The sequence below is a fragment of the Neomonachus schauinslandi genome, chromosome 6, assembly GCF_002201575.2.
Source record: "Neomonachus schauinslandi chromosome 6, ASM220157v2, whole genome shotgun sequence".
NCBI lineage: Eukaryota > Metazoa > Chordata > Mammalia > Carnivora > Phocidae > Neomonachus > Neomonachus schauinslandi.
The window spans coordinates 15,203,666-15,228,983 of record NC_058408.1 but is presented as its reverse complement, the minus strand read 5'-3'; the positions used below and the strand labels follow the sequence as shown (position 1 = coordinate 15,228,983).

Below are 25,318 nucleotides of genomic sequence, written 5' to 3'. Positions count from 1 at the left end.
AATCAAATAAGAGTCAAGAACTTACTTGAGAATCAAAAACAACTCATGATCACAATATTAAATAATTAGTGAATACTGATTTGAGTAGTCATACGGTCAACCAGAACTATGAAGGCTTGAAGGTGAGAGAGGTCCCTTCAGGCTGGTCTGGTAACCAAAGGTCCTACATAAGTGGGGTTTTAATTTGAGTTCAACAGACTGCAACTATTGCAGGAACCATGTCTGACTCATCTTTCCACCCCCAGTTCATTACATGGTATCTAGGTGCATTTATTGAATCCTTTGAGAGTCTGGAGGAGGAGAAGGCAGGGGAGAGGTGCATCAGAGGTAAGGGGGAAGTTTTAGCATAGGTGTGGAGGCAGGAAAGCAGAAGTCATTTCATATCAAATTGTCACTTCTTAACTACGCATCAATGAAACATTAACATTTGTTGAATACTCCACTGCACAGTAAAGAAGAAAAACTGACAAGCCAGTGCCTGACCTTAAGTTTTAGTTGAGGAAAAAGACAAAACAAAAATGTATAATGAGGTGTGATAAGTGATATAGAGATATATACAAGATATAATTAGATTCAAAGGGATTGAGGAAGGTTTCACAGAGAATATGAAGCTGGAGCTTGTTTTCTGAGAGTAGAAGGGACTTTGGAGGAAACTACAAACGGCTAGAGGTATGGAAATTATTAAGGAATGTTGCATGTGTGGGCAGGAGTTAAGAGATGGATCTGGAGAGATGGGCAAGACCACATCTTGGCCTGTCTGCCATAGATTATCCAGCCTGAGAAGTTTGAATAGAAGACAAAGATGGAAAGGCAGGTTGTGTGATAAGTATCTTTAGAGTGAAATTTTTTAACACCAGCAAAGGTAAGCCTGGAATATGGACTTCAGACTTTCCAGAGTCAACTCAAATTTTTCCTGGCTGGCCTTCTCAACTTCTGCATCTTCGGCTTCTAGATTTTATGCTTTGGGCCCTTTTAAACATACTTGTCCTACCCATTTGGATATTGCATTGCCTCACATTCTGATTCTCTTCCTCCTGGCTGCTAGGACATTATGTCCTTGTTGTTAAACTTGTACCTGGTCAATCCCAGCATGTCTCTGACACCACAGAATAAAATTGTTCATCCCAACAAATCATTCTTAGGTATTCAAACTCATTTGAACCCCTGCTCCTAGCTCCTCTTTCCTAATAAATGGACTGAAAGGTTGAGCTTCCCTATTAGAATTTATCCTATAGACTAAAGGAAGGCATTAAGCCTTGGGTGGAGGAAGGGAGTAAGAGGCTGAAAGTCAGGATTATGGCAACCAAACTAATGGGGGCATGTATAAAAGATACAGATAATTTAGCCACAGAGGAACCAGTTAGGATATCACTGTGCTCTGGGGGAATAAGATGATAAAATTTTTAATTAAGAACTGACAAGTAACTAAATGGATTGAAAGAATAGACTCTGTATATTTCAGAAGAAACTCATTAAGACATGTTGATATGAGGTGATGATGTGGGACAAAATGGTGAATTCTTTTCATCAATTACTAAGGGAAAAAGCATCAAAAAGAAATAGAAAGGTCAGGTAAAAGAAGAAAATATGGGGTTGAGGATATAAGTTCAGTTTGGGGCACAATGTGTTTATATTAATGATACAAAAACAATCCATCATCCAAAAACAAGAAACTAAATCTTAGACGAGATGGAGCAAGAAAAATAAATTAGTGATCACCTGTCAAGAATCCATGTCTCACTGAGGCAGAATGTAGATAAAGAAAAAGGACCTTTAGGGGAAATGCGCCCCCCCCATTTAAGAAAAGAAAAGGAAAAAAACAATAACAAAATTGGAACAAGGATAATTAATACCATAAAATGGAAGCCTAGATAAGAGAGAACTTTAAGAAGGCAAAGTTAGTTAACCATGTAACACTTCCTGTAAGTCCAGAATAATTAGACCTGAAGAAAAGATTACAGAGCTGGTAATTAGCAATCATTAGACATAATATTTTTCAATGGAATGGAATGGTTCAGAGCCCAAATGACCAGGTGATAAGGATTGAGAGAATGGATGACTAGGTAGTGGGTGTGAAGCACTCATCACAAAAAAACTGATAAAGAAATGGGAGGCAAAGAAATAAATTATTAGGGTAGACCAATCAGGTAAAAGAAGGAAACATCTGCCAGCAAAAGCATAGAGTTGGCCAAAGTGTGGTCTACATTCTGACTAGAGAACAACTGTATTTCTACTAACCCTTCTTCTCTTAATCTTCTCTCCTTTGGATCTAGAGTAGCTCTCCCCATCAGACATCTTATCTATTACCATTTTTTTAAAAAATTGTATATGCGGTATCAAATACTATAATTAAAACTATTGCTTTAAAATTAAACAACTGAAGGTTATTTCATAAAAATAGCTACAATTCAGGACATGAAGATAATAAAACTCTCTATAAGTGTGCTGGAGGCACCTATGTGGGAGCTGACTGGAGAGCAAAAGCAAGGATTTGAATGAGGGAAGAAATTAATAAAATTAATAATTGCTCAATCTAGAAATACAATTATTTGTTCCTGACTGATGGGAAATTTGGTGAATGAAATGGAATCAGAGTAAGAATTACAGGAATATTTATTTGAGTTATATGTGGGAATAAATCAACTATTATATGCCACTTATGGAATATGCAAGTGCATGTGTTTTTCAGACACATTTAATTTTTAAATTTTACACTTATATAACAAAGAAAAGCACTTTTAGCCCAACTAAAATATAATACTTTGCACAGAACAAGGAAAATTTCTTGTGAAAAGGGAGGATTTAGTATAATAGAGGGCAAATTGATTTGATGTTGTATAGTCAACTTTCCCTTAGCTTTTTCAAATAATTCAGTCTTGTCATTTTTCTGCTTACATTACAAAGATGAAATTTTTTGCATGTTTTCCATGAAGAAATGAAAAATGCACACATCCATTGAGACTTCATGTTCTTGATAATAGTGCCATAGATATAGATAAGTCCTATCTTTTGAGCCCAATGCCTTAAATCATATAATCAATTTTTTGAGTGAACTAAATTCACAAATACATGTATTGGCATATAACTATAACAATCTTTTGATGAATATATAAAATATTTCAAAGAAAAGTTTATTGAATTTACCACAAGGCAGAATGGTAAAATACCTAATTGTTCAACATTATCACACCCCCTTTTCCTGTAAGAAGATTATATATTTATATATCCCATCTATTGATTTTAGGCTCAGCCATGGGACTTGTGTTGGGCAAAAGAATGGAAACAGATACGTGGTACACTGACAGAGCAGAAGCTTTAAATATAGCTGTGTCGGGCATCTGGGTGGCTCAGTTGGTTAAGCAACTGCCTTCGGCTAAGGTCACAATCCCGGAGTCCTGGGATTGAGTCCCACATCGGGCTCCCGGCTCAGCGGGGATCCTGCTTCTCCCTCTGACCCTCTCCCCTCTCATGCTGTTTCTCTGTCTCTCTCTCTTTCTCTCAAATAAATAAATAAAATCTTTAAAAAAATAAAAATAAATAAATATAGCTGTGTGATTGAACTTGACCCTTCTTCCCCTATGCCTTATGAATGTGCTTTCATCCTGTCCCAAGAATAAGAAGACATGTGGACCAGAGCCAAGCAGTACCAAAGTATTTTTTTTACCTTAAAGGTTTGTAGTAAGGAGCAATTCTGACTAAAATGAATAGAAGAGTGAAAAACATACATTTCTCACTTGCCTAAAATTTAGATTTTTGATTTAAAAGAAAAATCAGGAAATATTCTAAAGTTCAATATTTTTGTTTCAAATGTCTGGAGAAATGATAGAACATTCTCCTATCTCAATATTTATTCATTCATTCAAGAAATATTTAGGGAACACATACTTTGTGCAGCCACTCTTCTAGGTTCTTGAGATACACAGATGTATAAATACACATACAAGGCTCCTGGGTGGCTCAGTTGGTTAAGCATCTGCCTTTGGTTCAGGTCATGATTCCAGGGTCTTGGTCAGGATCCCTGCCCAGCGGGAAGTCCGCTTCTCCCTCTCCCTCTATATGCATGTGCTCTCTCTCTCTCTTTCAAATATATAAATAAATAAATATTCCAAAAAAATAAAATAAAATACACATACATCCATGGCCTAGCATTTAAAAAAATCTAAAAATCCAGGATTTAGCTGAAAATATTTAATTTTTATACAAATGTTTTATAACTTAAAACATTTAATCATAAAAACAATACAGTTACAAGGCCATGGAATAGGCAAAGAGTTCTTGAACAATGAGGTAAAACTATAATAGAAAGAGAAAGGGTGATCAATTATACTGTATCAGAATTAAGAACTTTTGTCTAACAAAAGGCATGAATAGGAGAGTGAAAAGACAACTAACGTAGTAGGAGCAGATATTTGCAACACATATTTCTGATAACAGGTAAATATCCAGAATATATCCTACAAATCAATAAGAAAAAGACAAACAACCCATAAGAAACCCAGGTATCTCTTCATGGTTTGCTACCTCATCTTCTACAGGTCTTTTTCTCAAATCCCAACTTCACTGATTGGCTGGTTAGGACTGTTCTATTAACAATCCTAACCACCCCTCTGCTTTACCTGTTACCATAGCACTCATCAACTCCAGTATTCTCCTTAATTAATTAATTCATTATTTTTTTAGAGGGAGAACATGTGCACAAGTTGGGGGGAGGGACAGAGGGAGAAGGAGAGAGAGAATCTTAAGCAGACTCCATGCTGAGAATGGAGTCCAACGTGGGGCTCGATCTCACCGGCTCCTGAGATCATGACCTGAGCCAAAACCAAGAGTCGGATGGTTGACCAACTGAGCCATCTGGGCGCCCCTGTTAAAGTACTATGTTTTGAATGCCCCTTTAAATGTTCTTTTACATTTTTAATTGTTTATTACTAATATATTTGATTAATTTCATTTATATTGACTTTCTATACTGCAACCTTTCTGAATTTGTCTTATTCTAGTACTTGTTAAACATACATACATAACCATGTCAAATACAAATAAAGACATTATTCCTTTCCTTTCCAATATTTATGCCTTTTATTATATTTTATTGCCTTATTGCAGTGGCTGGGACCATGAGTAAAATGTGAATGTGACTTGATTCCTATCTGAAAAGCAAAGCAGGCAATATTTCACTATATTACAGGATACTTGTAGCAGTCATTCATCTAACTGAGAAAGTTCCCCTCTATTCCTAGTTTGCTGAAAGTTTTCATTATAAGTACGTGTTAAGTTTTGTCAGAAGCTTTCCACATCTATTGATACGTTGTAATTCCTTCGTTCTAATTCCTCTATTAATGTGGTGAACCATATTGATTGATTTTTGAAAACAGTTCTAAGTCACCCCCCTCCCCATGCTGGCCTCCACCTCCCAATAATCTTGCAAGCCTACTTTGGGCTTTGTTATCTGTTTCTATTTCACTGATATCTCATAGTATCTTAAATTATTTCTTGTTTCTTATTATTTGGGTTTACTTCTTTGTTGGAGTTTTTAATAAGAAACTTGGAAAGGCTTGGATCATTTTCTTCTAAGATAATTACTTAATCTATACATTTCTCTCTGAACACTACTTTAGCTGCATTCCAAAAGCTGATATGCTGTACTTTGGTTTTTTAACTTTTAAATTTTCAATTTTTAAAGTTTCCCTTGTGATTTCTTTTTGATTCATGGATTATTTAGAAATAAGTTAATTTTAAATAGCTAAACTTTTTAAAATGGTTACTCTAAGGACCATCATATGCATTCTTAACTTATAATATTCTACCACAAATTAATATTGTATCACTTCACACACAAGATCTCTATAGTAGCATACTTCTATATGCCATCCTCCGCTCTTTGGTGCTAGTGTTGTCATGAATTTTACTTTTATATATGTGTGAAATGCAGAATATATATTTTTGCTTCTGTCAGTCAAATATCATTTAAAGAAATCAAGAAAATATTTTTCTACTTATTCATATATATTTTATTTTCCTTTTCCCTTATTCCTTCATTAGATTTGAGTTTCTATCTGGTATTATTTTCCTTCAGCCTGAAAAAAATTATTTAGCCTTTGTTGTAGTTTAGAACTACTCATGAGGTATTAACTCAGTTACTGTTTATCTTAAAATGTTTCCCAACTTGGTATTTGAATAATATTTCACTGAATACAGAATTCAGGTCGGCTTTTATTGTTTTCAAAAACATTCTATTACCTGTAGCCTGTATTATTTCTAATGAAATGTTAGCTATCATTCTTTTCATTGTATATATGTTATATATCTTTTTTTTCTCTAGCTGGTTTACTTTTTCTTTAATCTTTTGTTTTTAGTAATCTGACTATAATATACGTAAGATGTGGCTTTCATTGTATTTATCCTGTTTGGAATTCCCCAAGCTTCTCTTATCTGTAGGTTGCTGTTTTATCATAAAATATGAAGATTTATCAATAGTTATTTCCTCAAATATTTTTTCATGCCTATTTTCTTTCTTTTCTTCCTAAATCCCTCATCTCTATGTATGTTAGAACTCCTGATATTATCCCACAAGTTACTGATCCTCTGTTTATTTTTTCAATCTTTTTTCTCTTTGTTTTTGTTTATTTCATAACTATCTGTGTTCAAATTCATTAACCTTCTGTTAAGCCCACTCAATAAAGATTTTGTTGTATATTTTTACTTCTCAAATGTAGTTTTTATTTTATTCCTTTTTAGAGCTACCATTTCTCTTCTAAAATACTCTTTCTTCCTTTACTATATGCAGCTTTACCTTTAAATTCTTTAAAATATTTACAATACTTACTATAAATTTTTTGCATTCCAATTTCAATAATTTGGTCATCTGAGAATATACCTCTGTTGACTGTGTTTAACTGAAATTGGGCTTTAGTTAGATTGAGTTCACCTGTGCTTAACACCTCTCAAAATGACTAGTGATGTCACTGCTTTGATTTTATTTGTAGTTAAGCAGGCAGGAGATTGGGTTGAAATTATAGATATTTTCGGCTCATGTTTGGATTACATTCCTTTATAATTCCAGAATCCAATCACTGCAAGAATTCATAAGTGTTCATTTCTAGACCCTCTTCAATAGGCACTTTCTTGGGAACATATGAGTTAGACAATAGTAGGATTTGGGGGCTAACCTATTTTTTTTTTTTTTTTTTGCATTTGGATCTCTTCTAGATCCCATTTCATCTCACAAAGACACAGTGTTGTCTAATGCACAGCTGATTTCTCCTTGATCCTGAAAATTCTCCCTATATAAATCAGGCTTACTTCCCTGAGGCCAAATACCCACGCTCAGATATGGAAGCTTCCACATGTCTCTGATCAACTATGAAGCATTCATTTCTGCCCAAAATTCAGTTCATCCAGGGTTTTCTGCATTACCGGCTCTTTGACAACCTCATAGAAAATTGTGATATTTATTTAGCCTAGGTTTTTCTTGTTACCATGGGAGTAAAAGTCTTTTTCACTCATCTATATCCAAATTGGAAGCACAGGTTCCCATTAATTACACAAGAGATTTTGTGGGAATAGGAAAGCAACAGCTATATATAAATATATATATATATATATATATATATATATATATATATAGCTATATATATATACACACATATTTCTCTTGAATCCAGGCAGCTTGTAGACTATTCTATTAATTACATATTTTATAGGATTTTACAGGATACAATATTATTAAAAATAGTGATTATTTGATCAAATAAAGCCAAAAGAAGTATCAAGCCAAAGTGCTGAGATGAGGATAAGGACATTCAAATCTGGTGTTATCACAACTCTCCTTCAGATGTATAACATAACCAGATCCATTGATCCTAAAGCTAAGGATGTGACCGTCAACAGATTTCCCAAATCTTGCTAGGAACCATATGAGGTAAATGGGTACAGCTTAAGCTAGAGTTACTTATCTCTGATATAAACCACATTGTTCAACTCACATTGAATAAAAACAATTCTAATAGAATAAACAGAAAGATATGACTCTTAGTTTTAAAAAATCTACTGAAAGTAAAAGATGCTTTATTAGACTAGTATATTAAATTGGTCAAAGCTTTATGAACACTACTGAAAAACTACACAAATTAAATATGCTAATGCAATAGTCAAGCTATATTTGTCAGGAAATTAACTGGGGTATGGAGAATGAAGTCTTGATGCATAAATTCCCAAAATTAAAATAAAACTCACATAAAATTGGGATATTTTATTACAAATTTTCTTATACTTGTTCTCATAAAGAAAGCAGAAATCTCTTGGTTTCATTATCAAATATCCCTTATGCATCATTTCTACTCAAGCCAATGGCTTGGAGATGGATTTCTAGCAGCCTATTTGGTACATCAGGGAATGTAAAACTTCAGTTTCATATATAAGCAACTCTGCTATATAGCTTAATTTGAATTATGCAAATAAACTCTAAATTGGAAAAGGTTTTTCTTTTTACTTGGCTGCCATTAGGTGGTGCTAAAAATGTCTCCATTAATAAAATATTTATGGTAACCAGCCCTACAAATACATGAATAACAAAATCTTTACTGATGATACTTGACAAAATAACAATTGAAAACTAATCTGAAAATGTTATAAATGCTCTGGATTTAACCCCCAAATAGCTAACTCTTTATTAGAATGCCAAAATTTTGTCTTATTTATTTAAACATATTATTTCTTCATTTTTTAAATTAAATTGTCAGCCATGACCACGAAAGAACTTGGGAAACATTAGATCAACATTCTAAAAATTACATTGGAAGTATAGATTAGGATAAAAAGTAGGGGAATGCTAGAGAAAAATAAAAAGAGTAGCATTTTACTGTGTAGTAAGTTTTGGGAAACTGTAGTTAATTTTAATCTTTATAAAACCAAGAAGACTCTCTTTCATCTTTAAAATAATCCTCTATTACCTCCTAAGAACAATTAAAAACTGTGACTGTCTGAATGTCACTGTTATAAGCACTAATCACACATTGTAATCTCCAAATGATAAAGATACAAGGAAGCAATACCACCAGATAGTTTTTGAAACATCCATACACCAGAACCCTCATTTCCTGCCCAGAACAGGCCTCAGGTTCTTCATCTTAAATGGAGGTACTGGATTAGATGATCTCTAAGATCTTGCAGTAGTGTGTGAATTTATAAATTAATCAAGCAGAATTTTCATCTAACTGCCTTTTCATTTCCGACTTCAATGCAAGAGACTTCTCAAGTTGCTTAATTTCCTTTCTATTTTATCTAAAGTCTTGCAACCACTGTCAAGCAAAATATTTCCAGTATCATGAGGAGATACGGCCAGGCATATCTGGGAGACACCATCTGGCATTAGATTAAAATTGGGATCTTATTCTAATTTTAATTTGTATTTTTAGGATGACTACTGAAGTTGAATTTTTTTCATCACAGTTCTTCATTTGGGTATTTCCAAAATTCTTTGCCAGTTTTTCTTTGGAAGTTGTGTTGTTTGTCTTTCTTACTAGTTTGTAAGTGCTCTTCTCTTAGTAAAGGTATCATTTTCCTGTTTTTTTTTTTTTTTTCAGGAATGGTATATCCCTCTCTTTGCTTTCATAATTAGGTCTCTGAACTCAAAAATTGTTATTTATTTATATTTTTCTGTTCATTTCCCATATTTTTATATTTAACATTATATTCTATTTACAATCTATTTTGACATACAGTGTGAGATTGGGATATAGCCTAGGTTTTTCCTTACACATTTAAAAACTAACTAGATAACACATTCTGTGAGGCAGGAACTTCGTGTTATTTACTTCTGCATTTTCCCCAATTTAAACAACAGCTGACACCTAACAGATACTCAAAAGTATTTGCTGAATGAATGTTTACTGACTGAAATGCATCTGTAAAATATTAAATATTAAATATTAAAATCTATTCTCCTGAGTTACTCTCCACACTTTCTATTTTGTTCCACTGATATATTTTTGTAGCAATAGAATACCATACTATTATGTTATAATACTTCTAATATCTGACAATTTATTCTTCCTCTCAGTATCCTTCTTTTCTATTATTAACAAGCCTTTGATTCATTCACTTTAAATTAACACTAAAATAATTATAAGTTTCTACTTTCTATTTTCCTTAAATTGATCCTGGACATGTCTTTTTAGGTTTATACAAAATTGCATATATCTTATTGCCATTATAAATAAGATCGCCTTTAGATTTGTAATTGCTGAGTCATAGAAACTTTTTTGTGCATTTATTTTAATTAACCATCTTATCGTACCATTATAATCACTTATAATAGGTTCGGGTGTTCTCTCCCTTTTTTAGGTATACTCCAACATTTTCTGAAAAAAAAAAAAGAAAAACCAAACAAACAATAATTTTGTCTACTCCTTCCAATAGTCATACCTTTTATTTTTGTCCCAACACATGGGCTATAATTTCTAGAATAGTATTAAATAGCAGTACAGATGATAATCATCATTTATTGTTCCTGATTTAATAAGAATTGATATCATTTTTTACCCATTAAGTAGCAGGGTGACTCTTGGTTTATCCAATCATCTATTGTTCCAGGTAACTATGCTTCCAGTAGTTTTTCACATGCTTTAATACTTTCTCTCAACATTCATTTCTTGAGTTGCCATTCTGTGGGAGGCAGGCAGAGCTAAACATGACTATGGTGCATCTCAAAAAGGAAGAAAGAATAGTCAAAAAATGTTTTCCAGAAGAAATGTTTCAGGAGACTAGTAAATGATGGAGAAATGGAATTCCCCATAGAAGGAACCACCAACACAAACACTCTTATTATCAGAAACAATCAACAAGTCAAAGGTTGTAAAAGGCAGCAAACGTCACCAAAGAATGGTTCAAATGGTTTCGTCTTCTGAATAGCTTTAATCTTTATTTCAAATATAGAACTACAGTCCTATATTGCATGAAGTTTTAGGTAAAAATTGATATGGTTAGATAGATCTATTTACATAGATCTGTATATATCTATGTCTATCCATTCACCCATCTTCAGATTACACCCCCAAATTGCCCTCATACCCAAATATTTATATAATCATTAACACAAAAACAGAATTCCCCAAGGACAAATATAAGAAGAGTGCTAATCTTAATCAAATGCTTCCACCAGCACCCAATAATTATAAACTGTCATCTCTCTTTTTTATATATACTATATGTGTTCAATTCCAATCACCTTAACAGCTATAATATTTCATCTATTACATAAACTCTCTCCACTTTTGAACACCTTTTAGAAAACTGCTGTACTAAAGTCATGATATATAAAATATAAACTGAATGTTATTAAATGACAATTGAATTGTGAATTATAATCTCCTAATAATTATAGAGCAGAAGATAGAAAATTCAGCATGTATTTTGGTTTCCTAAAATAAATAGTATTTTTTACCTTGATATCTTGTAAGATGGACAGTATTTTAACAAGTGAGTCTAGCAAATGAAGTGTTTAAGCTTAGGTTAAAAAAATATTAGCTATGAATATATCTTTTAATAAAATGAGTTTTTATCATTATTTTTTCTTTCTAAAATTTGAAAGAAACATTTAGACCTATATCTATATGTAAGTTCTACTTTCACATTTTATACCTTGAAGAAGATCTAGGTTCATGAATATGTACATGCATAGACATATATAATTCATATATACAGTTGCACATTTACATATATACATATTTGCACACATATTCCATGGAATTAAATTTATATTGATTTGTATTAAATAAAAGGGATTTCAAAACTTTATTTTAAATATACTAAGTATATTAAATGTACTAAAATATTGTTTTATTTTATAAAACAAGCATTTTGGGGAAACCATCAAATTCTACTCACTTGCAGCATTACTACAATTGCTGAATGACCTTGACCTTGCAATGATTTCTGTGTCTTTCATGTCAAGTCTAATGGTTGAAAGTTTTCAATGACCCCAAGCACCATTAAAGACATTTGCTTTGGGTTTTCTACACCAAATCTCTCTAGTAACAACCTCAGTGGATCCCAAGCAACTGGACCAATATGAAAATATATTTCAGACTCCTTTGAAGCAAAGTAGGATCCCAGAAATGGAATAAAATAAAAACAAATTTTCTTGTTTCACTTTCAAATAATATATGGTTAGTTTAAAATGAAGCCAAAATGTCTACTTCTGATTGTGATCCTACATTTCGAAGATAATGTTATAATCACTTCATGATTCTTATATGATAGAATTCTATGTGTAAGAGTAAAGGAATACATGATGAAGGAGCTGGCTATACTTTCAACATTATGACAAATGAAAAACAAAATCAGGACTCCCAAGGACTCTTCCCAAGGACTTATGGGCCTCTGGTAGATCAACACTTAATCCACATCTAATTTGGAGTGTGCTAGCATAATCACACCATATTGTCTCTTACATAAAATACAGAATGGGGATACTCCTGAAGGTTCATGGACATAATTTAGCATAACCATAAAACCCATGGCCAGTCTATCCCTGTCCTACTCCGCTTGACTTGCTCATCAGAAGTAGGGCACAGGAAAGTCTGCTGGCTACCTAGAATAACTTTGCCTTTAGTAGACTTCTATAGATTGGGCAGCCATGTTTGTTAAGGATTAAGTTGTTTTACTACAGTAGCATTTGGGGGGACTTCCCAGAAAGGATATTTTATGAAAAGGGACCAGTCTTCTCCTTCCAGGCAAAGAAATATCTAATCTATAAATATGGTCAGACTCCAAGATTTTTTACCTCCAAAGATGTGGTTTGAAAATACTAGGATTCTAATAAATGTATGTTGAGCAAATGAAAAAGTAAAATCCCATAATCCTTTTAGTAGCCCATATCATTGTGTAATTGCTCTTACTGCTATAAAGTAAATTCTAGGATGTAACTGAGTACATTCTCTCTGCAACTTAATTACATTTTCATTAATTCACATTATTATGGGACTTGAGGAAAATAGATCTGCATGGTAACAATGTATATATTTGAATTTGGTTATTAATTCATTCTTAATAATGTATCATCATGGCACTAGAATATTAGGTAAATTCAATTCAGTGAAAGTAAGTCAATTAGGGAAATGTTTGCTTGTGTGCAGATAAACCTATTTATGAATGAACTTTTTTATGTTTTCATCAGTTAATATAATTTCATCTCTTCTCAACCACTTAAAATATATTAACTACCTTTGCAGAAAGTAAAGAGAAGGGAAAAGAGGAAAGTGTAAAAAGGAATTGACAACATATACCATGGTATTTAAGAGAGAATGCAGGATAGGATATGTCCCTCCCTCAAGCTGGCTTACCAGGAGGTAACTGCCTGGCCCTCACCTGATCTCCAACTTACATTACAGCACTGATAGAGTTAAAACAACTTTTTTTTTCTTCCAAAGGTCCTATTCCATTTTGTTAAGACATCTCTTTGGTTAAAAATAGATGTTAGATCCAGTTATCTCAGTTCAAATACCAACTCTACTCTAGAACTTATTCATATGTGAACTTGGACAAATTATTTAACCTCTCTACACTTACTTTCCTCATGTATAAATGGGAATAATGATAGTTCCTTCTTTTACAAGGTTCTTGGGAAGGTAAGATCAGTTAATATGTATAAAGTACTTTGAATCATTTGCCCCTATATAAGTATTATCTATTATCATTATTCTTAAAGCCCATGAATTTGCTTGCTTTCTGAGGCCCTTGATTTGGTATTATTAATTAACAGTAACAACAGAGGGCTGTATAGTACCTTCATTTTACTCATTATAAAACATAAAGCCTGTAACCGGAAACACTTTGAATACCTGCACAACTCCAAGGAAGGGAGGGGAATATACAACTGGAACAATCTCAGGGCTTCTCTGTGAGAACAAAAGTCTCTGCACCCTCACCTACACAACCTTCTCACAGTCAAACTTCTTCCAAGTACACAGTCCTTTATAATATAAAACGTAGTTCTGTGTAAAATTACAGGAGGTTCTTACTCTACCTCAGAAAAGTACAGTGCCTCCTACAGGCAGTGTACATCATTGGGAATACTAACTTGGACCATCCCTGATCTCCATAACAATGAATGAACCAATGCATCCTTTCAACCATCCTTTAAAGACCCCAATAACAGCCCCCCTGGATTTTACCTATAGGAAAAAAAAAAAGTTTCTCTACATGGATTAAATTCTTTAAAGACCCCAATAACAGCCCCCTTGGATTTTACCTATAGGAAAAAAAAAAAAACAAAAACAAGTTTCTCTACATGGATTAAATTCTTGGCTGAGTTCAATTCAGGACAAAACAAAAATGTCTCATTTCTCCTGTTTTCTGGACCAGTGATTAGAAACACTGTTAATGGCGGCATGCAGATAGGATGAACAAGCTGCATCACTTCTTAGAAAAAGGACTGGCTACATTCTAAGAAAGTCTGGTCGTTTCATCACTATATGGAAATAAAGAAAAGGCTGAGATACTGTGCGGCAAATAGATTCTGTTCCATTTCATTTATTAGGATGGTCTTATATGAAATATTAAAAGAAAGCTTATTTATAAGAAGAAGCTTCAAAACTCCATCACTAAATAGTCCAGTAATCACTAAGTAGCCATTTATTCAATTTGGTAATGGTCTGATTAAACAGTTCTCTAGTACACTAAAAACCATAGAGGTGAAATAAAACATTAGAAGCAAATGATTTTACCCAGTGGTGCATTTTCTGTGTCTAGGTCCTCCCCTTGAAAAATAAGTCAAACACTGGTATATTTCAGTAGAATTTAGTTGCTTAGTTTTGTAAGTATTGGTTTGCTAGTCTAATATAATATTATAGAGATCATAAAGACTATTTTCCTTTAAATATGTTGCTTTAAATTTCTACAACTTAATTTCACACATGCAAATTACATGGAAGAAGATGTATTTGAATTAAGTGAAATAGTCTACATACAGGATTTTAAAGAAGTTTTACAGAAATTTTGACAGGACCCCTAGTTAAAGAAAATCAAGCATGTTTACCACTTTATTGCATTTACAGAGGCTCTTCTCATTACAAATAGACTATCTTCTGAAAGTCTGTTAGCAAATCTATTGGCCCCTCAAATCCAGTCATGGTTTGAGCCACCAATAATAGTGCCATCTGTTGGTGGCAGATAATGTTGATTTATTTGTTTGTTTGTTTTTTCCTGTGGTGCAGTTTTATTCATATAAGTTGAAATCCTTAGGTGGAAAGAAGCTTCTTTCCTATAAAATGGTCATTTCTAAGTGCAGATACGATAGAATGGACTTACTTTGCCTCCTCAAGGCCTAGTCAAGAGCCAGCTATCTAGTATATTTTCACTTGATTTTTTGTTGAAAAAAAATAAACATTTTCCTAATATAGATTTGAAGTAAAGCAAGCACAAGAAAGCAGATATATACATTGTCAGCCTTTCAAGATGCTTGCACCTGAAAATGCTAGTTTTGTTTCAGATATTATAAATAATGCCAGACATATGACGACAAGATTGAGAAATAATTCGTTTAAAGTTCAGGACCAATAAAGCATATTATATTAAATTTAAAATGGGCTTCAATATGACAATATGAGAGGGTAAGAACAACAAGTAAAACTTTTACAGTCTCACCTCCCCAAACGTTATTGAATCTTTCATTATTTAACGTGAAATGAATGATAGCTTTATTGAAATAGATGGACTTAAAATGGTAGTATCTTCTAAAGTATTAAGCATTTACTTAAGATGATAAAATGCAATAAGAGAGCATGGTATGTGACTTTTATATTAGGAACAGTTCTTTTCACCATTTGTCAAAGTCAATAATGTATATTAGTTTCAAAATAAATGTGTAATGTATTGGTCAAAGATTGGTATTATTTAAAAATTTTTCATTGTAAGACTAATAATATGATGTTAAAGCTGCTGAAAGATTAACTAGATTAAACCAAAAAGTTGAATGAGCTCATCTTTACTACTGATAAATTTATGAATAAACAAATAAATAGAAAAATAGAGAATATTTTATGCCCTAAACTTTAGAAGTAAGTGGAAAAGGAAATCATTTTGATTTAAATTTTGCTGGTTTTTTTCCCCCTATTTTAAAATAACAATTTGATACCTGCTTTTATTTTATTTTTTTGCCACCCTATTATATTCACCACTGGTAAAACAAACAGGACATTTTAGCTTTAATCTTCTTACTACATAACCCAAATAACTTCAGTCATGTTTGCATTAATGCTGCATTAATCATGTTGTTGCGTATTAATGAGTTTTCAGGCTATGCTAATTACTGTCATAGATTCTGCAGCAGCCCATTAAATATACAAATTACAGAATTAAAGAGCCAGGGCTCTTCATGATTAATCTCTAAATGGAGAAAAACTAATGATGTCTGTACAAAGTTTCTCTCTACTTTTGGCTGAGTGAGCCCAATGAACAATCAATTAGACTATTTGAAGAATAAGAAACTCACGTATTATGCAATTTTATGTAGGTGCTTCATTACAACGGTGGACACTGCTTTATAGTTCATAAAAATTGCACATTTCCTTGTCTACTGTCCTGAATATTGGTTACAGTCTTGTTCAATATTGAACATAGTGTGGAATAAGGTAAGTTCATACTGAATCCAATGAGTATCCTAAGTACTAAAAGGGCTACACAAAAAAAAGAGTTTTCATCAAAAAGGAATGGTCACAAAAAGATCACAAACTCAAAAATTATAAAAAAAACATTAGGGTTACCACAGAGCAAAACCATAATGCTTTACGAACCTACATGAAGTCCGTATGATACCATGAAGAGATGCTGCGCAGCGGAGCAGAGCAGAACTGGAATGAAAGGTGGAACCCAACATAGACATTTTTACATGAGTGGGTCATATAAATACCCAGCTGCAAGTCAAGGAAAAAGTATGGTTCCTCATTACACGGGCTGAGTAGAGCAATAAGCTAGTACTCAAAACATGCCAGGGAGGGGTGCCTGGGTGGCTCAGTTGGTTAAAGGTCAGACTCCTGATTTTGGCTCAGGTCATGATCTTAGGGTCCTGTGATTGAGCCCAGCATCAGGCTCCATGCTCTGGAGGAGTCTCCTTGAGATTCTTTTTCCCTCTCCTTCTGCTCCTCCCTCTGCTTATGCGCTGTCTCTCTCTCTCTCTCATAAATAAATAAATAAATAAATAAATAAATAAATAAATAAATAAAATCTCAAAAAAAAAAAAAAAAGAAGCATGCCAGGGATACAACAGAGGGGCACAGACTAAAGAACAAGGAAAGAAATACAGGGCTAAAGTATGGATATCTGGACAGACAAGCACAACTATGTTCATACATCAATAGGTGAAATTTGGAAGGCCAGACAAACTGCACCATTTGGCACAAGAGCTGTGTATGCAGTAGGGATCTAGAGTCCAAAGAAGAGAGTAGAAGTAGACTTTGGTCTCAGAGGGCAGCCTGTTAAGAGCTAGGCAGCAATACAGGTTCTAGAGTACTGGGCAGGTTTCCAAGAACATACAGGGAGTCGATTACCAACACCAAGAAAGAAAACGGGACTGTTGGGCATGGGTCTTGGGAAGGTGCTGGGAGGCTCTTTGTCAAAAATGTGCACAAAGTCACACGGGATTGACTTCCTGAGATTCTGAAAGCATGAGTCTAAATCTTCCAGGTGAATTCAGTCCTGGCCCCAGGGAATGGGGTAGGGTGAGCCTCCAAGTAAAGGTTCCATGGCTCCAGCCCTGGCAAGAGAAGGGCTATGGAGCACAGGAATCAGAGCATTTGCCCATCTATTACCACACAACTAGACTATGGAAGATCATTTTCTATCAAGGTCAAATGTGCTAATGTAGGATGTCATCATAATCTTGCATGCAAAACAGGCCAGAAATTTAGTTTTCCACTGACAATAGAAAAGCACAAGAGAAATAAGTCACTTCCACAGCTCTCACCTTAGGACATATGCTGAGCTGAATACTTTATAAATGTTATCTTTTTCTCACATTTCATGTATCCTCATTACACAGATGAAAAAAAAACCGAGACCAAGAGAAATTATTCAGTACTAGAGAAGGTGCACTTACCAAAAAAGAACTGACTTTTTCTTCTTCTCCTTAGTAAGTAGCCCAGCTTTGTTGAGCATAGGGGGTCAACAACTGCTTGTTGAGGGAAATACAGAATGATATAGAGTAGATAAAGAGTAAGCTCTTATCCCATAAAGTAGAGCTAAGCAATTGAGGAGAGAGCACATTTGCTGATCGTAGCCAGTTGATGAACTTTCTCTATGACCCATGTTCAGATACACCTAGAAGCCTGTCTCCTAAGCATTTCCAACAGCAGCTATAATTGTTATAGCCATAGAATGTGCAGCCTAAACCTTATAAATAACCAACTGCATATTTATTGAGGTGTTTGCATTGTTTCTATTTTCAAAGATGTACTTCTCATACGCTTTTTCTTTTTTCCCCCCCAGTATCAGAGGGCTTTGAAAACAGGAAGAGTTAGCATGTTTCCCAAGTCATTTCTTTTTAGATCAGTTGCTATATTGCTACACACAGTGGAAATTCCATCAATGTGGCTGACTAACACATCCAAATGGAATGATTAAAGAAATATCATGATTCAAACCCAGAAACTTATATATTACATGTACACACATGGAAAAATAAGAGCTGGAGCTTGGCTAGTCAAGCTAAATAGAAGTTAAACACCCAAGAAAGATTTTTTTCCCTCTGCTTTCAGAGCATGACTTGTACAGAATAGAAATTGGTCATATATTCTTTCTTACAGAGAAGCAGTACTCTGACCCCATAGCCCTACACTCATCTCCTACATGAATGACTCTACAACTATAAACCAGGCTTGACTAAGTTCTATAAAGAACTCCTTCTCAGTATTCTAGATTTCCTTTCCCACACAAAGGTGAGACATCAATCAGAGGTGTTCTGAGTATCTTTTAGACTGAATTGCTGATGTTCTGGGTGGTAATTTAAATAGAAACCTTTGTCACTTTAGCAGCAATTGTATACACACAGTTTTGCCCAGGCAGAAAGTAATTAAACTGATAGAGGAAAGAAACATGACTTGAGCTGGATAAAATACAAATACATCAAAATTAAAGTCAGTGTAATGAGCTGAAACCCTGCAAATTTAGACAACAGCACATTAGCCAAAGCACAGAAAGCCCTCTCAGGCAGTATCAAAGCCGACAGAAAACACAATAACTTGGAAATCCTGCAGTAAGCAAGGAAGCGTATTGATTAGGTACTGCATAGACTGGGAGAATAACTTAAAAAAAAAAAAAAAAAAGCTAATGAACGGGCCAAAAAAAAAAAAAAAGCCAAACTAAAAATATAGCAAAAAAAAAAAGGGGGGAAAAAAACACCCCAAAGAAAAAAAAAACAAGAAAAAGCAAAAGCCCCAAAAAAAAAAAAAAAAAAAAAAATAGAGCAATTCAAGTCAGAAACTCAGCAAGAAATGCAAGTCATGGCAGAAATATAAGATCAAGATAAGAACATATTCAACCTAACAGCGAGTTTTAAATCAGAACAACAAACTCAGCAACAAATCTGCCAAATGCTAATGATTCAAACAAGGAGACAATAATTGAAAGTAAGAAATATGCCACATCTCACCCAGTAATGTTCACAATGCCATTTCCCCTCATTATTGTTGACATGGTGACCTTCTCCTGAAGAGACACACCAAAAACTTTGTTTAATTAAGGGTTACCAGTGTAGAGAAAGTGTTTTCTTGTCTCTACTGAGAGACAGTGGAGAGTAACACCTCATTTATCTGGCATCATCAGGTTAGAAGGCACTCAGCATACCTAGGTTTCCAGTCAGCAGAAGTTCATTCTTTTAAAAACAAAATTATTTTAATGCTTGTAATTAAATTTTATAAAATGCATCACACATTTTCTTATTTTCCAGAGCATGATAAATGTGCTTTAATCTTTCTGTGACTTGATATGCTCACGTCTGACCAACTTTGTATACAGTCTTAGATAAGAATGGTATCTTCAGAAGATCTTGAGCCGTAATATCAAAATGTCTGTAGACATGCAGGAATGAAATAGGATATCTGTGTTTTTCAAGGATTCCTGTCTCCTCCTTTGTTATCATTGAATCTGGTTTTATTTAAACCAAACCAAACCAAAACAAAACTTACCAATTCTGTTAGCCAGAAAGACCATTCAATGTCATCATGCCCTCAAACAATATTTGGGCCCTTTCTATCAGCAAAGCCACTCTTTGCTCCCTTCTCCTTCTCCTTGGTGCTATGAGTTCCCATCTGCCATAGGTTCTAGAAATAAAACATGTGGATTTTCTCTGAGGTAAGAGGAAATGGGGAACAGGCAGAGAGAAAATTAAGGAAACTGTAAAGAGCAAAATGAATGAGGAACACTCCACTGGGTAGTGTAGAAGTTTTAGTATTTGAGCTTAAATATCCATTTTGATTATTCAATGGTCTTTTTTGCTCAATACCATATTTTTTAAGCACATTGCAAATAGTCTAAGTTGTAGTGAAAGTAGCCTCTGGAGAAGCACACTGTTCATTTATCAGTTATTTTTACTAATGATCCCACCTCTTTAATCCTGTAGCCATGGGAAACCAAATCTCAAGACAAAGAGATGTGGTAGAAAAATCACTAGGCTGGAAGTTCTGAATATCAATAGAGATTCTGCCCTGATATAAATAAATCACTGCAAATTTCTTGGCCTCCATCTCCTCATCTGGGGAATGAGGGGTGGGACTAGTTATTTCTTCCACAAGGGCTTAATTCAATTAGCTGTTTGGCATCATGTAGACATCATCTGAGAATGGCCTAGGTCTTTCATCACTACAAGACAGCTGCCAATTTAACTGATTCAAAAGCAAATGGGATGTGGGTTAATTTTTTACAACTTTGGAAATTTACATTTAAAAAAAATGTGTTATGATTTCTTTTCCCCTTGTCAAATGAGAAAGGCAATGTAAGGATTAAAAATGTATGTCCAATTTTTAAGAACTCCTCTGATAGTTCGGCTGACTGCGTGTAGACCCACACACTTATGGAAGAGACTGCCCACATGCACGTGAAACTGTCGTAGAGAGTCTTCTTTCCTCCCGATTAATAGTCGTGGAGCCACTGCTCTGTGTCAGACATTATTCTAAGCCCATGTATTCAATCATTAATCCTTACAATAACTATTTTATCCTCAGTTAATGAAAAAGGAAACTGAGGCCAAGACAGATTGTGTTTAACTAAAATAGAAATTATTGCTTTTAATAATTTACAAAAAATTATTTCCTATTTCTCTGGGGGGAAAAAAAGCCATGCAACATTAATAATGTACTTGATCCACGATTATCTTACCAAATTTGATTAAACAATTTTATTCTAGGCTGTATTTCATTTGTCTAATCTGTGGAAATAGTTATTATTTAAGAAATCACTGTTTCTATTATAATGATCCAAAGGGATACAAGGAAATGCAATTCATGATAATGTGATTGGCCAGCATAAGCTCTGATTCTATAATCTCTGTTTAAATAAGGCGGCTCCATAAATGTGTAGCTCTTCCCATGCCAATGCTTACCGGGAGTACTGCGGAGAAGTGCAATGGTTTTCAGATGTAACTATCTTAGCTGTGGCTATACATCACCACAGAGGCAGTTTGCATTCAGAAATATTTAAAATGCGTGGGTCTCTCAACAGCCCAAATTATTACTGTTAACTGCCTTCAGAGAAGTTGGAGGTCACAGCATTGTCCCAATAGTATATATCAAAGCAATCAATGAGTGGGGGGAGAAAGGAGGGAAAAATTTAGGCTATGGTTGAGCTCTTTTTAATGGCCATAGAATTAAAATTCTCTTTTCCTAACATTGGTCAAACTCTTTTCACAAAGTATTTATTGGATGACTGAGATGCAGAGAATGGCGTTTCCTTTCAAGAAAGGGAGTAACTTACAAAAAAACACGGGGTTCTGGGCACCCTGTTGGCATATGTTTCCTGTGAGTGAGTTTGAAAGGAAAGGTCACACAATATTGAATCATCTATACGTATCCATTGAGATGTCTATTATTGGATCCACTTCATCTGTTGTGGCCAGCGTTGGCATCACTTTCTCTTCTTTATCTGATTTGTTTCATGAGAAAGCACGCAGGACAATGTTACCACCTCCATGGCTGGCATTTGTACAGAGACCTTCCAATATCCATCTGTGCTGCACACCACTAACAAAATAATAAAGGGGATTCTGTAAAGTTACCCAAATGATATATCATTTCACAATCCAAAACTAAAAGAGAGGATTCAAATAAAGTCTCGGTGAACCTAAAAATCAATGAATAAAGAATGAGTATCAAAGAACTCAAATTAGATGCTGTCGTAGCAAAATTGTCAATTATCCCACATTCTTTTAATTTTGCTTTTATTTGTAGGATGGTTTCTGTTCCTTTCTTTAGAGCCATTATAGAGCATCAGCATGGCAGAAGAATGATTGAAAAATAACTGCCAACCAGATTTGCTATCTATATTCTAAAAAAAAGATGCTGATTCAGAAGTCAGTGTATTTTTAAGCTTTCTGTAGTTGTCAACCCAAAAGATGCAACTCACGATGAATAATCCCAGGGACTCTGGAAACTTTTGAGAACCTCACTGTAACCTAGAAATGAGATGGGATGTTAAATGTTGATAACTTTGGGGCCAAGAATTTGAATAGCACACTGAACAGTCTGATGAACTGACTACGATGAAAAGAATGTAGATAAATATTAGGGTAGAGACCTTGCATTAAAAGATTTTTTTCTAGGGCGCCTGGATGGCTCAGTCGTTAAGCGTCTGCCTTCGGCTCAGGTCATGATCCCAGGGTCCTGGGATCGAGCCCCATATCGGGCTCCCTGCTCAGCGGGAAGCCTGCTTCTCCCTCTCCCACTCCCCCTGCTTATGTTCCCTCTCTCCTCATCTCTCTCTCTCTGTCAAATAAATAAAATCTTTAAAAAAAAAAAGATTTTTTTCTAATTTTATTCTTTACTTGTTTTGATGAGATGTCATATAATTAAAAATTAATTGAATATATATGCCCAGCACTGCATTAAGTCCTTTTTCATCTAATTTATTTAATGTTAAAAACAACTGTGATTTAGATCTTGCTTTCCCTCCTTTAAAGAGTAAGACACTGAGTAAGGCTCAGAGTGTTTAACTGTAAAGGTAGAAAAGACAGATTTGAATCTATATCTTCCAACTCAAGTCTAGGGCCTGCTTTTGTTTTTTTGTTTTTCACTGTAAGACAATAGGCTATTTCAGAAAAAAACCTACAAAGCTATTTTGAAATTACACTTCCAAAATTACAATGCTTTTTACATCACTCCCCTGAGCAAATATTAGGTCCCATCTGAACCCAAACTAGATGGAAACTTCTCTTCCTATCCTTCAAAAACAGTAACTTTCCCAGAATCATCTCCTCTTTTCCCACAAAACCGTCAAAATAACCGTAAAGGAACAGTACTTTATCCAAACTGATCATCTTGTTATTTCTCAAACTTGCCCTTTGGTTTCACATGATGCCTTTATCCATGCTTGTCCCTCTCCCTAAAATACCATACTCAATCTACTTGTATCTTTAAACATTTTACTTGTTCTTTACAGGTTATCTCATTGCTACCTTCTTTCAAAAGCCCCTTTTGGTAATTCTAATTGGATAGAATTTATTGTTAATGATCATAAACACTTGTATTTGTTATCATATGTCAGGTACTCTTCTAGATGCTTTATACTTTGTTACAATAGTTCTATCAGACAGAAATGGCACTTACCATCATCACCACCATTTTATACAGGATGGAACGGAAACACAGGTTAAAAGAGTTATAAGTGAGTAATGGACTGAAGAAGGTGGTAGAGATGAGATTTGAACCCAGGGAGTTCAACCCAGGAACCTGGACCAGCCACTCTAGAATCCAGGTCTATAACCACTCTGTATACTACTTCTCATTCCTTTGATGGTGATATGACACATCTTATTCTGTGTTTATATATTAATTTCATCTCTTCTCCTAAACTTTGAGAGAAAGGGTATTATCTTTCTTGTCTTTCCAGCCCCTTGACCTGGGAAGATTCCCCTTTCAAAGAAGAGAAGACATAAATTTTACTCTTCACTCTAATATTTAGGACATTTTGCTTTTTTACAGTGATTCAGCCAGTTGCTTTTTCACATTGCCAACTCCTTTGTTTGGAATCAGAAAAAAAAAAGGACAGAAATATGTTATGTGTATTTTGTGTCTACCTTGCAAATATTTGTGGTCTTTATAGCCCTGGATGTCTTACCAATTGTCCATGACTGTCTGTGAAATTGGGTTGCTTTGGGAGACAAGGGTCATGAACTCTTACAGAGCCAGCCCTAGGCAAACTATCATGGATACGACACTCATATTCAACCTTGCTTTTTATGGCCTTCATCGTTTTCCTTCTCTTGGTCCCCACCCTTGGCTCTCAAGTTAGACAGATACACTGTAATGTTAGAGTGACAAGGTTAAGAGTCATTATCTAGTCAATTTCTTTTGTTGAAGAAACCGAGACAAACATAATTTCCAAAATATAATTATAGTTATATTGGAATATAATCCAACATATATAATATAAATTCCAATATATAAATATAATTATAGAATCGGTGGCCTTGCTGCAAACCTACACTGTACCATGTTGTCTTCTGCCAGCTCAGGAACATTCATGATGGCACTCCACTTGGAAATTCCCTAGGCCTGTATGGCACTTCACATCATTTCTTCTCCCTGTAATGAAAGCCTACTCTCAACTGCTTAAAATCCAGAAAGAGCAGAAAGTCTAATCCATGTTAAAATGTTAAAGACTGATAAAAGCTTAATGTGTTTTCTCTCCCAGTGGGCAAAGAATTCAATTTTAATGAGAAAAACATATCTTCATCCTCAAATTCCCAAAATATTGATATGTGGAACCCTGCTAAGTGCAATGTTAAAATAAGTGCAGTGGGGGGGGGGGGGGGAATGGGAGAAATAGAGTTTCAAGGTTAATGAAGTTTAGAAAATACTCAGTTCCTGAAATTCACAAAGAATCTTCACTTGCATATTAAATAACCTAAGATATCATGCAATAGCATCAACAAAAATGACAATAACAACAACAAACATCAGACTAACTTGATTTAACACAGTGTTTTTATATTTTGCATTCAGACCAGTGTTCCTTTGAATGACAGTTTGGGAAGGACCAAATACTCTATAGGCTAAATAGTGTGTATCAAGAGAATCAGCTCTGTTACCCACTCAGATCATACCCAGCTGGGAAG

General features: G+C 34.4%; 1 protein-coding gene across 1 annotated transcript in view; it reads right to left on the bottom strand.

The window, feature by feature from the left end:
• USH2A (usherin) overlaps positions 1 to 25,318 on the bottom strand; it is a 710,400-nt gene that overhangs the window by 439,990 nt on the left and 245,092 nt on the right. The window lies entirely within an intron of this gene.